Source organism: Myotis nattereri, assembly GCF_964212035.1.
Source record: "Myotis nattereri genome assembly, chromosome: 8".
Taxonomy (NCBI): domain Eukaryota; kingdom Metazoa; phylum Chordata; class Mammalia; order Chiroptera; family Vespertilionidae; genus Myotis; species Myotis nattereri.
Genome location: NC_138083.1, coordinates 6,026,463 through 6,042,461, shown reverse-complemented (window position 1 = coordinate 6,042,461; position 15,999 = coordinate 6,026,463). Strand labels below are relative to the sequence as shown.

General features: G+C 39.5%; 1 pseudogene across 1 annotated transcript; it reads left to right on the top strand.

Annotated features, from left to right (window-relative positions):
• The first annotated feature begins 6,153 nt into the window (after positions 1-6,153).
• Positions 6,154-6,579, top strand: LOC308523043 (ubiquitin-conjugating enzyme E2 variant 2-like; annotated as a pseudogene). Its single transcript has one exon. The product of its transcript is annotated as a ubiquitin-conjugating enzyme E2 variant 2-like (transcript).
• Positions 6,580-15,999: the final 9,420 nt, after the last annotated feature.

Here is a 15,999-nt window from a genome sequence, read left to right as displayed (position 1 = left end):
TTTTTCATATTCTTAATAGACCTAACAGACATTTTGTTCAAAGCAGTAATAACAATGTGTTTGGGTGTACATGCTAATGTATATACACATGCTCATGTATGATTATGCATAAATGAAATGAATGACAGCAGCATTATAAGGGATGGAAGGAAGAAATTAGGAATAATCTCTTATTGCACTACTTGTGAAGTGGTATAATGTTATTTGAAAGTGGATTTGGATTAGTTATAAGTGTTAGGGAAAACTCTAGGATAACTACTAAAAATAGTCAAAAAAGAATTGATGATGCCAAGAAAATGAATCATATAAAATGCGCAATTAAATCAACAAAAGGCAAAAAGAGTGAAAGAAAAAAAATAAGAACAAGGGCAACTAGTAAAAAAGTAAAAAATATATTAAAATATGTATATTAAAAAATATATATATATTAGAGGCCCGGTGCACGAAATTCTTGCACGGGTAGGGTCCCTAGGCTTGACCAGCGATCAGGGCTTCCCCTGGCTGCTGGCTGGGGCCTTCCTTCGTTCCACGCCGCCCCCTGGTGGTCAGTACACATCACAGCAAGTGGTCAAACTCCCGGTCAGTCAAACTCCCAAGGGGCAATTTGCATATTAGCCTTTTATTATATAGGATATCCTCACCTGAGGATATTTTCCATTGATTTTTAGAGCAAGTGGAAGGAAGAGGGAGAGAGATAGAGAGAGAGAAACATGGAAGTGAGAGAGATGCATTGAATGGCTGCCTTCCACGTGCACCCATCCAGGGCCAGAAGCCTGCAACCAAGGTATGTGCCCTTGACTGGAATCAAACCCAGGACCCTTCAGTCTGCACTCCGACTCTCTATCCACTGAGCCAAACTGGCTAGGGCTGAAATGTAGTAAATATTAATCCAACTATATAATAAATCACTTTGAAAACCAATGGTTGAAGTACAACAATTAAAAAAACAGATATTGTCAGAGTGAATAAAAAAGACCTAGCTATACATTGCCTACAAGAAACCCACTTTATTTATTCTTAAAATTTCTCTCTCTCTCTCTCTCTCTCTCTCTCTCTCTCTCTCTCTCTCTATATATATATATATATATATATATATATATATATATTATTGATTTCAGAGAGAGAAAGGGAGAGGGAGAGAGAGAAACATCAATGATGAGCCTGCAATTGAGCTTGCAATACGGGCATGTGCCCTGACTGGGAATGGAACTGTAAACTCCTGGTTCATAGGTCAATGCTCAATCACTAAGCCACACTGGCCACGCAAGAAGCCCATTTTAAATATAAAGACACACATAGGGTAAGAGTAAGTGGATGGAGAAGAATATACCACCTTAACACTAATCAAAAGAAAGCAGGAGGAGCGATATTCCATTCAGACAGAGCAGACTTCAAAGTAAAGGAAGTTACCAGGGACAAAGAAGGACATTAAATAATGATAAAAGGGTCAATTTTCTAAGAAGATGTAACAGTCCTTAATGTACATGCGCCTACCCCATAACAGAGTGTCAAACTGTGTGAGAAAAAAACTGGTAGAAGTGCAAAGAGAAGTGGATAGATCAGCAAGCGGAGAATCAGGAAGGACACAGATGAACTTAAGAACACCATCAGTCACCTGGATACAGCTGACATGTGTAGACTATATCACCCAACGACAGAGGAATACACATTCTTCCCCAGCTCACATGAAACACTAATATAGGCCACTTTCAGGATCATAAAACACATCTTCACAAGTTTAAAAGAATAAAAACCATACATTGTCTTCTCTCAGAACCCAATGGAATTAGACTAGAAATAAAAAACAAGCAAAAACAAAAACAGAAAGATAATGGGGAAATCCCAATAGAGATTAAACAACACACATTAAAAATTTTTTTTTGCCCTGGCTGGTGTGCTCAATGGTTAGAGTGTCAGCCTAAGCATCAAAGGGTCATGGATTCGATTTCTGGTCAAGGGTATGTACCTGAGTTGTGGGTTCCCTCCCGGACTCCAGTCAGGGTACGTGTGGGAGGCAACCATTGATGTGTCTCTCTCACGTCGATGTTTCTCTCTCTCTCTTTTTCTCTCCCCCTGTACCACGCCATCTCTCCCTTCCACTCTCTCTGAAAAGCAATAGAAAAAATATCCTCAGGTGATGATTAACAACAACAACAAATTATTGATTGATTTTGAGAGGGAGAGAAGAGAGAGAAACATTGATTTGTTATCCCACTTATTTATGCATTCACCAGTTGATTGTTATATGTGCCTTGACCGGGGATTAAACCCACAAGCTTGGCATATTTGGCTGATGTTCTAACCAACTGAGCCACCTGGCCAGGGCCTAAACAACACACTTCTAAATGACACATAGGTCTAAGAAGAAATCACAAGAAAAAATTATAATATTTTGAATACATGAAAATGAAAACAACTTATCAAAATTTCTGGGATGCAGCAAAAGCAGAGCTCAGTGGGAAATTTACAGCACTGAATGCATATATTAAAAAAGAAAGATCTAAAATCCACCATTTTAGCTTCCACATTAGAGAAAAAGAAAAGGAAATTAAAGTAACAAAGGAAATAATAAAAATGTGAGTAGAGCCCTGACTGGTTTGGCTCAGTGGATAGAGCATAGGCCTGTGGACTGAGGGATCCTGGGTTTGATTCTGGTCAAGGGCACATGCCTGGGTTGTGGGCTCCATCCCCGGAGGGGGCGGGGGGAGGGACACGGTGTGCAGGAGGCAGCCGATCAATGATTCTCTCTTCGTTGATGTTTCTATCTCTCTCTCCCTCTTCCTTCCACTCTGAAATAAATAAAAATATATAAAAATAAATTAAAATAAAAATATTTTTTAAATGTGAGTAGATATCAGTAAAAATTAGAACAGTAAATCATTAGAGAAAATCATGAAACCAATGCTGATTCTTCAAAAAGGTTGATAAAATTGATAAGCTTTTAGCCAGGCCGACTAAGAAAAAGAGAGGACACAAGTTACTAATACCATAAATGAAAGAGGGGCCATCACTACAGACCTTATGGACACTAAAGGGATAATAAAGGCATAGTATGAACTCTATGCCTAGAAATTTGATAACCTAGATGAAATGGGTCAATTCCCTGAAAGATATAATCTACCAAAACACACACAAAAAGAAGTAGACTATCTAAATAGATCTCTATATAGGGTTGGACAAAAATAGGTTTATAGTTGTGACTACATGAAACACAGAGTTTATTCTTATATTATTATTTACTGGAGGCCCGGTGCACAAAATTTGTGCACTCGGGGGGTCCCTCAGCCCGGCCTATGCCCTCTTGCAGTGTGGGACCCCTCGGAGGATGTCCACCCCAGTGGGGACCCTCACCCCATGGAGGTTTGGCCAGCCTGGGTGAGGGGCTGATGGCTGTTTTCAGGCTGGATACATGCCCTTTAGGGTGGGAGGTCTCCACTGGGGTGCCTGGCCAGTCTGGGTGAGGGGCTGAGGGCAGTTTTCAGGCTGTCCAAGCACCCTGGCAATGTAAGCTCCCAGCCTCTCCTTTTTTTCTTTTTTCTTTTTATTCTGGGATTTATTTACCTTCTATAATTGAAACGTTGCTGCCTTTAGTGGAGGCCTGTGGGAAGCTTGGCTTCCTCCATTGCCAGGGGCAACCCACTCCTGCTCGCTCCAGCTCCGTGGCCACAGCTGACTGAAAGCAGGTATCTGGGGTTTGTTTAGTTTCTATAATTGAAACTTTGTTGCTTTCAGTGGAGCTCAGAGCTGGGCCGCGGCAGGCAGGGAAGCTTGGCTTCCTCCATCACTGGAGCAAGCAAGCCTCCTGCTCTCTCCAGCTCCGTGGCTACTGGCTGCCATCTTGGTTGGATTAATTTGCATATAGTTGCTCTGATTGGCTGGTGGGCGTGGCGTAAGGTATAGCAAAAGTACAGTCAATTTGCATGTTTGTCTTTTATTAGTATAGGATTAGTTATTGTATTCCCATATGAACAACTATAAACCTACTTTTGCCCACACTGTATCAATAATTTTTGAATCATTACTGAATCAATAATTAACAACTCTCTGAATCAGAAAGCAACGCCTGAGATAAGTTCACTGGCAAATCCTACTAAACCTTTAAGAAATAAATTATGCTGATTCTCTACAGTCCATTTCAGAGGACAGAAGCAGAGGAAATACTTCCAAATTCATTCTACAATGCCAACATTACTCTAAGAGCAAAATCAAAGACACTACAAAAAACTACAGACCAATGTATCTCTCATGAACATAGATGCAAAAATCTTCAACAAAATATTAGCACATTGAACCCAATGATGTATAAAAAGAATTATACACCATGTCCCATTGGGATTTATCCCAGGTATGCAAGAGAGGCTGGTTCATCATTTAAAAATCAATTAAAGTGATCCATTGCATCAGTAGGCTAAAAATGGAAATAAACCACACTATCATATCAATAGATGCAGAAAAAGCATTTGCCAAAATCCAACACCCATGCATGATAAAAATCTTAGCAAACTAGGAATAGAGGGGAACTTCCTTGACTTATAGAGAATATCTACAGCACTGGCTGGAGGGCTCAGTTTGTTGGAGCATCATCCCGTGCACTGAAAGGCTGCCAGTTCGATTCGGAGTCAGGGCACATACCTCGGTTGTGGGTTTGATCTCTGGTGTGGGTGTGTATGGGAGGCAACTGATTGGTGTTTCTTTCTCTCTCTCTCTCTCTCTCTCTCTCTCTCTCTCTCTCTCTCTCTCTCTCTCATCAGCAAAACAAATCCTTCAGGTGAGGATTAAAAAAAAAAAAAGAAAATCTACAAAAACCCCACAGCTGACATCAGACATAATAGTGAGAAACTCAAAGCTTTCCACTAAGATCAGGTCCTCAAGAAGGATGTCCCCTCTCACCACTGCTTTTCCACATTGTCTTTGTTTGCAGATGGCAAGATCATGTATGTAGAAAATCCAAACAATTGACAAAAAAAACCCCAAAAGTTCTAGATCTAATAAGTGGTTATAGCATGTTTACAAGCTACAATTTTAAAATATAAAAGTAGCCCTAGCCAGTTTGGCTCAGTGGAAAGAGCATTAACCCGAGGACTGAAGGGTCAAGGGTTTGATCCCAGTCAAGGGCTCATACCTGGGTTGCAGACTGGATCCCTAGCCCTAGGTCAGTCAGAGTGTGTGTAGGAGGCAACCAATTGATGTCTCCCTCTCACATCAATGTCTCTCTCTCTCTCTCTCTCTCTGTCTCTCCCCCGCCCTTCCACTATCTCTAAAAATCAATGGGAAAAATATCCTCAGGTGAAGATTAAAAAAAAAGAAGAAGAAGCAAATTGCTCTTCTGTATACCAGTAATGACAAATGGGATCAGATTTTAAAAACACACAATACCATTCACAATAGTACCTGAGCAATGAAATAGGTATAAATCTAACAAAATACATAGAAGATCTATTTGAGGGAACAAAACTCTGATGATTGAGACCAAAGAACAACTAAATAAATGGAGAGAGAATTCATATTCATGAATAGGAAGACTCAATATTTTCAGTTTGTCAGTTCCCCTCAAATCAATTTACAGATTTATTGCAATCCCAATCAAAGACTCCACAATTATCTTGCAGATATCAACAAACCAAATCTAACATTTATACAGAGAGGTAAAAGACCCAGAATAGCCAACACAATATTAAAGGAGAAGAACAAAGTTGGAGGACTTATGCTACGCTGCTTCAAGACTTACTATAAGCCTACAGTAATCAAGATAGGGTGGCATTGGCAAAGGCACACTACTAGATCCAAGGAACAACGTAGAAAGCTCAGAAATAGGCCCACCTGCATATAGTCAACTAATCTTTGACAAGGAGCAAAGGCAATACAATGCAGACAATACAGCCTGTTCATCAAATGGTGCTGGAACACCTGGACATCCACATGAAGAAAAATGAATCTAATACAGACCTTACATCCTTCACAAAAATGAACTCAAAATGGATCATAGACCTCAACATAACGCACACAACTATAGAACTCCTAGGAGACAACATAGGAGAAAACCAAGATGGCCTTGGAAATGTCCTTTTAGAAAAATATTGATCCATAAGAGAAATAATAGATACGCTGGATTTCATTAAAATTAAAATTTTCGGCGTCTGAGTGCAGAAGAAGATGGCAGTATCCACAGGAGTTAAAGTTCCTTGTAATTTTTGCTTGTTGGAAGAACTTGAAGAAAGACAAAAAGGAGTAGGCGATGGTACAGTTAGTTGAGGCTTTGAAGATGATGAAGATATGACACAAGGTGGACAGGCATGATTATTGGGCCTCTAAGGATAAATTATGTAAACAGAATATATAGCCTGACAGTAGAATGTGGACCTAAATACCCAGAAGCTCCTCCATCGGTTAGATTTGTAGCCAAAATTAACATGCATGGAATAAATAATTCCAGTAGGTGCACGGAGCATACCAGTATTAGCAAAATGGCAAAATTCATATAGCGTTCAAGTTGTACTTCAAGAATGAAGACGTCTAATGATGTCCAAAGGAAATATGAAGCTTCCACAGCCGCCAGGAGGACAAACATACAACAATTAATTTTAGTGGATCTCAAACTTGTCTTAAATCAACAATCTCCTACTCGTGTTAATGTCTTGATTAAAGATCACAATGCAAAATACCCACACACTGAGTGAAAGAATGCCGGCTGGTAAACATGACCCGGACGTGTGTAAGAATATACATAATATATGTATGCACATTATGTTTTCAGGTAACAGGAGAAAAGATGCAGCATAATTTTTTTTAAGGCACTGTCATTTAAACATAAACTTGAAATATTCAAAACAGAATTCAGGTTTACAAGACGGAAGTGTGGTGATTTTTACTAAAAAGTAAAAATCTCAACAAGGAAAAAGAGAATGGCAGGCTTTCTCCATCTGCTTAGTGAAAGAGCTTCCGTTTACATTGTCAAACTAGCAGGTACAATGAATATCGTCTCAAATTGTTTTAATGTTTGAAGTGGTGTGAGTGCTGACTACCAATAATATAAAAAATATGTTCAGGATGGTTTTGATACCTGTATTTATAATAAAAAAAGGTCATGGGAAGGTCAATAAATGTCTGTTAAAAGCTGTTTCTCTGTGTTACATGTAGGAGACATGTAAATATTTGTTTACAGTCTTTGTTTGCAAACCATGCATTTAAATTTAAGTGAAATCAGCAAAAAATAAATAGGTGACTGGATATGTGATTTTTGAGATTAAAGTTAGTCTTAAAATGTATTAGTAAATAAAATGTGGATTGCGTTCTCAGAAACTGTGCCATTTCTATTATATTGATGTGTATATGGAAAGTGCCTTGCTGAGGTAGCAAAGATTGGAATTGTAGCTTTTCATCCATACAAACATTTTATTGTTTATCATGTTTTGTATACTTCTTGTGAATTGGAATTTGCAGAGTATTTTAAAGAACAAATTACTTGATTAATTTAATTTCTTCTTTGGAGAAGGAGGAATCCCAAGTATTATATTTTGACTTTGATTTCACCAGAAATATATTAAAAAGATGTTTGAATTCTAGCAATTTTTATAGAATTATAGATTGTAATTATCTAAATATACATTCTATTTTTTATTCATAACATCTCTTTTTTGGAGACATTTTCCCCCCACTGTTTTTTTTAAAAGAATTCTTTATTGTTTAAAGTATTACAGAAGTCTCCTTTTTCCCCCATTGACCTCTCCCCGGCCGCCCTCACCCCCTGCCCCTCCCTCCAGTCTGTGTCCATTAGTTATGCTCATATGCATGCGTACAAGTCCTTTGGTTGACCTCTGACCTCTCCCACTGCTTGTAACACTGACGGATTAATTTATACATTCCACGTGTCTTTCATTTTGACATCTGTGTAATTCCAAACTGATGCTCTGCTTTTACCAAAGAGAGGTTTTAAGTTACTATTTTCATTTCAAAGCACTAAGATATACTACTTTGTTGAAAACACTCTTTTCTTATGGATTCACCACACAAAATAGAAAGGTGTTCAAGGACAGGTCACAAGGACAAATTTCTTAAACATGCCCTGACATGTTTTTGTCAGGTTCATTCATCTGTAAAGCTTTGAGCTACCTTTTCTTAGTCATTAATATATTCAAGTCAGTGATAGTTTGTCTAAACTTTTAATTTCAACATGGCTATTCTATTTTAATTATCAATGATGTTTAAAATGACACATAGAGAATATATAAATACAAATTAGTGCATGGGTAACTTATTAAAATAGGTTTGAAATGAACTATTACCTTGGAATACATTCTGAAAACTTTTAAATTGTTAAGGGAGATTAAGTTGAATTACACTGATGTCATACACAAGAGTCTGATGACTACTGATGGTAGACTCCGTGGTCGGCAAACCGGCTCGCGAGCCACATGCGGCTCTTTGGCCCCTTGAGTGTGGCTCTTCCTAAGCCTTAGGAGTACCCTAATTAAGTTCATAACAATGTACCTACCTATAAAGTTTAAGTTTAAAAAATTTGGCTCTCAAAAGAAATTTCAATCGTTGTACTGTTGCTATTTGGCTCTGTTGACTAATGAGTTTGCTGACCACTGGTCTAGTCAATCGCTTTAAGAACTTCTTTTCCACTTCGAAAATGTGTCTTATACATGGGTGCTGAATGCTGTTAAATTATTCATATATTGGTGGTCTGAGACTCTGAGTACCTTGATCTTGTCCCCTTTCCTTTCCTTTCCTTTCCTTTCCTTTCCTTTCCTTTCCTTTCCTTTCCTTTCCTTTCCTTTCCTTTCCTTTCCTTTCCTTTCCTTTCCTTCCTTTCCCTTCCCTTCCCTTCCCTTCCCTTCCCTTCCCTTCCCTTCCCTTCCCTTCCCTTCCCTTCCCTTCCCTTCCCTTTCCTTTCCTTTCCTTTCCTTTCCTTTCCCCATATCCACTAATTGTGAAAGTTTTTCTATCGGTTTCCCCCCTGAAGTATATGTTCGAATTGGCCCTGTAAGGTTTATTTCCCCTTTTTGTTTTGGGATTGTGGATCTCAGCTGAAATCTGCCTGTGAAAGCAAGATGCATTTTGCATGTCACAATCAAGATGCACGTGGCAGTTGAAGACACACTGGCTGATTACAGAAGTTAAGGCTGAACCACGCTTAATGGCAGTAACATTTCTGAGACAACAGTTTGAAGCGATTTCTCCTTGTCTGTTTTGTGATGGGGCTACGGTTAGGAGTGTGTGCTATTAAATGAACTGTGAAATTGCCTTTGAAATTTGTTTAAAAAGCTAGCAGCTGAGCCCTAGGGGATGATCTTATATTAATAAAGATTACAAAACTAAAAAAATTTAACATTTTCTGCTCTGCTAAAGACTGTGCCAATAGAATGAAAAGACAAGGCACAGAATGAGAGAAAATATTTTCAAAAGACTCATCTGCTAATGGACTAATTATCCAAAATATACCCCCTAAGTATTAAATTCTCTTAATACTTACCAATAAGAAAGCAAGCAAACAAACAAACAAAAAAAGATTAAAAATGGGCCAAAGATCTTAACAGAGAACTCTGCAAAGAAAATCTACAGATGGCAAATAAGCATATGAAAAGCTACTCTGCATCCTATGTCATCAGGGAAATGCAAACTGAAACAACAATGAGCCATCACTGCACACCTGTTAGAATGGGCAAAATGCAGAACACTGCCAAGACCGCATGCTGGGAGGGTCTGAAGCAACAGTTCTCACTCACTGCCCGTGGGAACGCAAAACAGTGCAGACACTGTGGAATCAGTTTGACAGTTTCCTCCAAAACAACATATTCTCCCCGTACAATCTACCACTCCTTGCTATTTACCCAAAGGAGTTAAAAACTTATGTCCACACAGATGTTTCTAGCAGCTTTATACATAACTGACAAATGTTGTAAGGAACTAAGATCCCCTTCGGTAGGTGAATGTGTAAATGAATCATGGTCCATCCAGACAGTGGAAGCGTATTCAGTGCTAAAAAGAAATGAGCTGTCAAGACATGAAAAAAATGTGTGGGAACCTTAAATATATAGGGTATCCCCAAAAATGTATACATACTTTTTTTTCCTGATAGGTCAGTTGATGTTTCTTTTCAGATTTAACCCATTGAAATTAATAATTATTCAAAGTGTGTGTACATTGTGTGTGAGACAACCTGTATGTTACTAAGTGAAAAGGCTACATACATATCGCATGATTCCAATTATGTGGCATTCTGGAAAAGGCAGACTGTAGAGACAGTCACAGATCAGTGGTTGCCAGGCCTTGAGAACTGGGGGATCAGTAAGTGGAGCACAGAGCATGTTTAGGGCAGTGACACTACCCTGTATGACACCACAAGGATGGATACATGTCATGATACACCTGTCCAAACCCATAGGCTGTGCAACACCAAGGGTGAACAGTAATGCAAAGTGTGGGCTCTGGCTGATAATGGCCTGTCAGTGTAGGTTCACCGGTTGTAAAGAATATACCATCTGGACGGGGATGGTAATAATTGGGAACAGTGCACGTGTGTCGGGGCAGGGAGATGAAGGGAAAATCTCTATACCTTCCACTCAGGTTTGCTGTGAACCTACAACTGCTCTAAAAAATAAATGAAAATCCAAAATTAAGATTCCTCATTTAAATCATATCAAGCATCTTCTCAGATCACAGTGGAATGAGGTTAGAAATCAACTACAGTAAAAACAACGAAACACATGAAGGCTAAATACCATGTTACTAAACACTGGATATGTTATCAACGATATCAAGAAAGAAATAAAAAACTTCCTGGAAAAAAATGAAAGTGAATACACAACTCCAAATCTCTGGGATACAATAAAAGCAGTCCTGAGAGGGAAGTTCATAGCACTACAGGCCTACCTCAAAAAATCAGAAAAATCAACAATAAACTATTTAAACCTACAGGTTACATTCGATGAAGCCAGCATCACCCTCATACCAAAACCAGATAAAGGCAACACAATGAATGAGAACTACAGGCCAATATCCCTCATGAACATAGATGCCAAAATCCTCAACAAAATCCTAGCAAATCGGATCCAGCAGTACATCAGAAAGATCATACACCATGGCCAAGTAGGATTTATCCCGGGGATGCAAGGATGGTACAATATCCGCAAATCAATAAACGTGATACATCACATAAACAAATTGAAAGATAAAAACCACATAGTCATATCAATTGATGCAGAAAAAGCATTTGACAAAATCCAACACCCATTTTTGATAAAAACTCTCAGCAAGGTGGGAGTAGAAGGATTATACCTCAACATAATAAAAGCAATATATGACAAACCCACAGTCAACATCGTACTCGATGGACAAAAACTAACACCATTTCCCCTAAGAACAGGAACAAGACAGGGATGCCCACTCTCACCACTCCTGTTCGACATAGTCCTGGAAGTATTAGCCATTGCAATTAGACAAGAAGAAGAAATAAAAGGCATCCAAATTGGAAAAGAGGAAGTAAAACTGTCCTTATTCGCAGATGACATGATACTGTACATAGAAAAACCCTAAAGACTCCCTCAAAAAATCAGTAGACTTAATAAATAAATTCGGCGATGTAGCAAGGATACAAAATTAATGCCAAGAAATCTATGGCATTTCTATATAACAACAGAGAACTTACAGAAAGAGAGACTAAAAAAACAATCTCATTTACCATTGCAACAAAAAATTAAGATACCTAGGAATAAACTTAACTAAAGAGGTAAAAGACCTATATGCGGAAAACTACAGGACACTGAAAAAAGAGATAGAGGAAGATATAAAAAGATAGAAGAACATACTGTGTTCATGGATTGGTAGAATCAACATCTTCAAGATGTCCATACTACCCAAAGCAATCTATAGATTCAATGCACTCCCCATTAAAATACCAATAGCATATTTCACAGACCTAGAATGAACTTTCCAAAAATTCATCTGGAATGAAAAAAGACCCCAAGAGCTACAGCAATCTGGAGAAAGAACAAAGTTGGAGGGATCTCAATACCAGATATCAAGCTGTATTACAAAGCCACTGTTCTCAAAACTGCCTGGTACTGGCACAAGGACAGACATATAGATCAATGGAATGGAATAGAGAACCCGGAAATCGACCCACGCCACTATGCTAATCAATATTTGACAAAGGAGGCATGAACATACAATGGAGTCAAGACAGTCTGTTAAACAAATGGTGTTGGGAAAATTGGACAGATACATGCAAAAAAAATGAAACTAGACCACCAACTTACACAATACACAAAAATAAACTCAAAATGGATTAAGGACTTAAACATAAGACGGGAAACCATAAAAATACTAGAGGAATCCACAGGCAGTGAAATTGCAAACATACGCCAAAGGAATTTCTTCTCTGATACTGCTCCTAAGGCAATGGAAACTGAAGAGAAAGTAAACAAATGGGACTACATCAAAATAAAAAGCTTTTCCACAGCAGAAGAAACCATCAACAAAACAAGAAAGCCCACTGCATGGGAGAACATATTTGCCATTGTTATCTCCAATAAGTGTTTAATCTCCAACATTTACAGGGAACTCATACAACTTAACAAAAGGAAGATAAACAACCCAATCAACAAATGGGTAACAGACCTAAATAGATACTTTTTGAAAGAAGACAGAAGGAAGGCCAAGAGACATGAAAACATGCTCAAAGTCACTAATCATCTGAGAGATGCAAATCAAAATGACAATGAGGTACCATCTTACACCTGTCAGAATGACTATCATCAACAAATCAACAAACAAGTGATGGTGAGGATGTGGAGAAAAGGGAATCCTAGTGCACTGCTGGTGGGAATGCAGACTGGTGCAGCCACTGTGGAGAACAATATGGAGTATTCTTGAAAAATTAAAGATGGAACTGCCATTTGACCCATTGATCCCACTTCTAGGAATATATCCTAAGAAACCCAAAGCACCAATCAGAAAAAAAGGTATGCACCCCTATGTTCATAGCAGCACAATTTACAATAGCTAAGATCTGGAAACAGCCCAAGTGCCCATCAGTAGATGAGTGGATAAGAAAGCTGTGGTACATTTACACCATGGAATACTATGCAGCTGTAACAAAGAAGGATCTCTTACCATTTCAGATAGCATGGAGGGACCTGGAGAAGAGCATGCTGAGTGAAATAAGTCAGTCAGAGAAAGACAAGTATCACATGATGTCACTCATATGTGGAATCTAAGTAACAAAATAAACTGATGAACGGAGTGGATCCAGAGTCATGGAAGTATGGAACAGAGTGCGGAATCTCAGAGGGAAGGTGGGAGAGGGTGGGTGGGTCGGAAGTAATCAACCAAAAACCTTATATGCACATATGCATGGCCCATGGACAGAGATAATAGGGTGCTGAATGTCTGGGGAGGGGATGGCGATGGGGTGTGGAGGGTGGGCTGCAGGGGTCAATAGGGGAAAAAAGGGGACATATGTAATACTTTTAACAATAAGGAATTAATAATAATAATAATATTCCTGGGCATAACTTTCAAGTCCTTTGAGTTTGCGGGTCCCCCATCCATCTCCCTTTTTGCTTGCTTGAAACAATTTATTTACCCCATTTTATTTTGCTGCCTGAATGCCTGAGGTATTGTCTTAGACATTCCTTGGCCCTCTGTATTTCTTGTGAACTTGTAGTTGGCCCCAGAAGCTCATCAGGTTCAGGGTTGATTTTGTTGGCAAGATGACTTCATAGGTGGTGCTGTCTTACTTCCATCAGGAAAAGCATGGTGTCTATTTTTCTCTCTTTTTTTAAGGACAAGAATGAAGTTCAATGTCTACAGTCATGAATTCATCAGGGGTGAATGTGGTCAGAAACTAACAGTAACATACCTTTTCTACATATTAGCTGGAGTGTTTCTTTAAAAGGAAATTTCCTTTCACTTATGCTTACCTAAACATACAGAGTGTATAGGACAGGCAAGGTCAATGCTTGCTTCTTCCTTTTTAGTTGCTACTTTTCAAAGCAGTATGTTCATCTTCAAGTATCCACCAACTTTGAACAGTTAGGTTTCTGTTGTTATTATTATTATCATCATCATCACCATCATTCTAATCTACTTCATATCATATTCATATTTTTTCAAAGGTATTGAAGACTTTATGTTCATAGCAGCACAATTCACCATAGCTAAGATCTGGAAACAGCCTAAGTGCCCTTCAGCAGATGAATGGATTAGAAAACTGTGGTACATCTACACAATGGAATACTACGCTGCAGTAAAAGAGAAGGAACTCTTACCATTTGCAACAGCATGGTTGGAACTGGAGAGCATTATGCTAAGTGAAATAAGCCAGTCAGAGAAAGATAAATATCACATGATCTCACTCATTTATGGAATATAATGAACAACATAAACTGATGAACAAAAACAGATCCAGAGACAGAGAAGCATCAATCAGACCATCCAACCTCAGAGGGAAGGTAGGAGAAGGTGGGGGTAAGAGGGAGAGATCAACCAAAGGACTTGTATGCATGCATATAAGCCTAACCAATGGACACAGACACCAGGGGGGTGAGGGCATGAGCGGGGAGGTGGGGGAGGGGGGCAATGGGGGGCTAAGGACACATATGTAATACTTAATCCAGTGGTTCTCAACCTTCTGGCCCTTTAAATACAGTTCCTCATGTTGTGACCCAACCATAAAATTATTTTTGTTGTTACTTCATAACTGTGATGTTGCTACTGTTATGAATCATAATGTAAATATCTGATATGCAGGATGGTCTTAGGCGACCCCTGTGAAAGGGTCGTTCGACTTCCATTTCTTAAATTGCCCTTCAGCAATCGTGCACAGGTGTGGCAAGAGTTTCTCCAACAAGGTGGCACAATTGTTTATGCCTGGAGGCTAATTGTTATTCTCAGTACTTTATGGGCCTGAGCAACTCCACAAGGTGGGGCAAATTGTTTTCCAATAAAGTTGATCAACTGCCTTCCCCCCAGGCAAGGTCGCCTGTGTAGCAAATGTTTGCTTGAGAAGGATGACCTCAGCAGTGTGAGGGGATAACTCAGCACAGGAAACGGGGGTGTCTGCCTTCTGAGCTCTAAGCCCAGAGCCCGGAGCTTCTGCTCACACGGCTCCAGTCCACGTTGCCTTCGCTCTCCTAGAGCACACGGTAAGTGGCTCCACAGGGAATTTTGCATGTTGGCCCTTTAAGAGGGTGCCTGAATTTCCAGCTGTTTCTCCCTGGCAGACTGCAGCCCCCTAGTTTTCACAGCCAGATGCTATGTGGGTACCCTTCTCAGTTGTGCTGTCTGATGGGGGGCCCAGCTTGAGGATTAGACCCCAGAGTTCTCAGGGGGCAGCCCCCACAGCTGAGCTATCTTTCGGTGACTTAGCTGCTGTCTGTGGGAGCCGGGCAGCCCTTTTGCACCTCCGCCCTCCTATGTCTCTATGTGGTCTGCACGTTAGGTCCTCATTACCAGGGTTCTCTCCAGCGAGTCTTCTGTTCCCTTCCTTTCTCTCTAAAGAAAAATCAATAAAAACTTAAAAAAAAAAAGGAATGAAAGTCACAGGATGGCAATATATGTAACACTCAAAGTGCCACTGAGCCATGACTGTGCAAGCGCACTTGGCACTGTCCCAGCAGCAGGGGACAGGACAGCAGCACCGCATGCAGTCTCTGTCACTCTTCCTCACCTTTGCCACAGTTGCAGGACAGCACCCATCGAAAGCATGCTAACAGCCGGACCTGGCTGTGTCCCAACAAAAGCTTATTGGTGGACACTGATATTTGAATTTCAAGTAATTTTCAGGTGCTAAGAAAGAGTCTTATTTTATTGTTTTCTCATAAGCATTTAAAAATGCAAAAACTACTTAGCTCACGGGCTACACCCAAATGAGTGGCTGGTTAAAGTCAGCCCATAGGCCACAGGTGCCAACTTGGCCTATAAATACATGTAACTTAACATGTAATAAGTACATGTTGTTAATCCTCACATGAGAATATTTTTCCATTTCAGAGA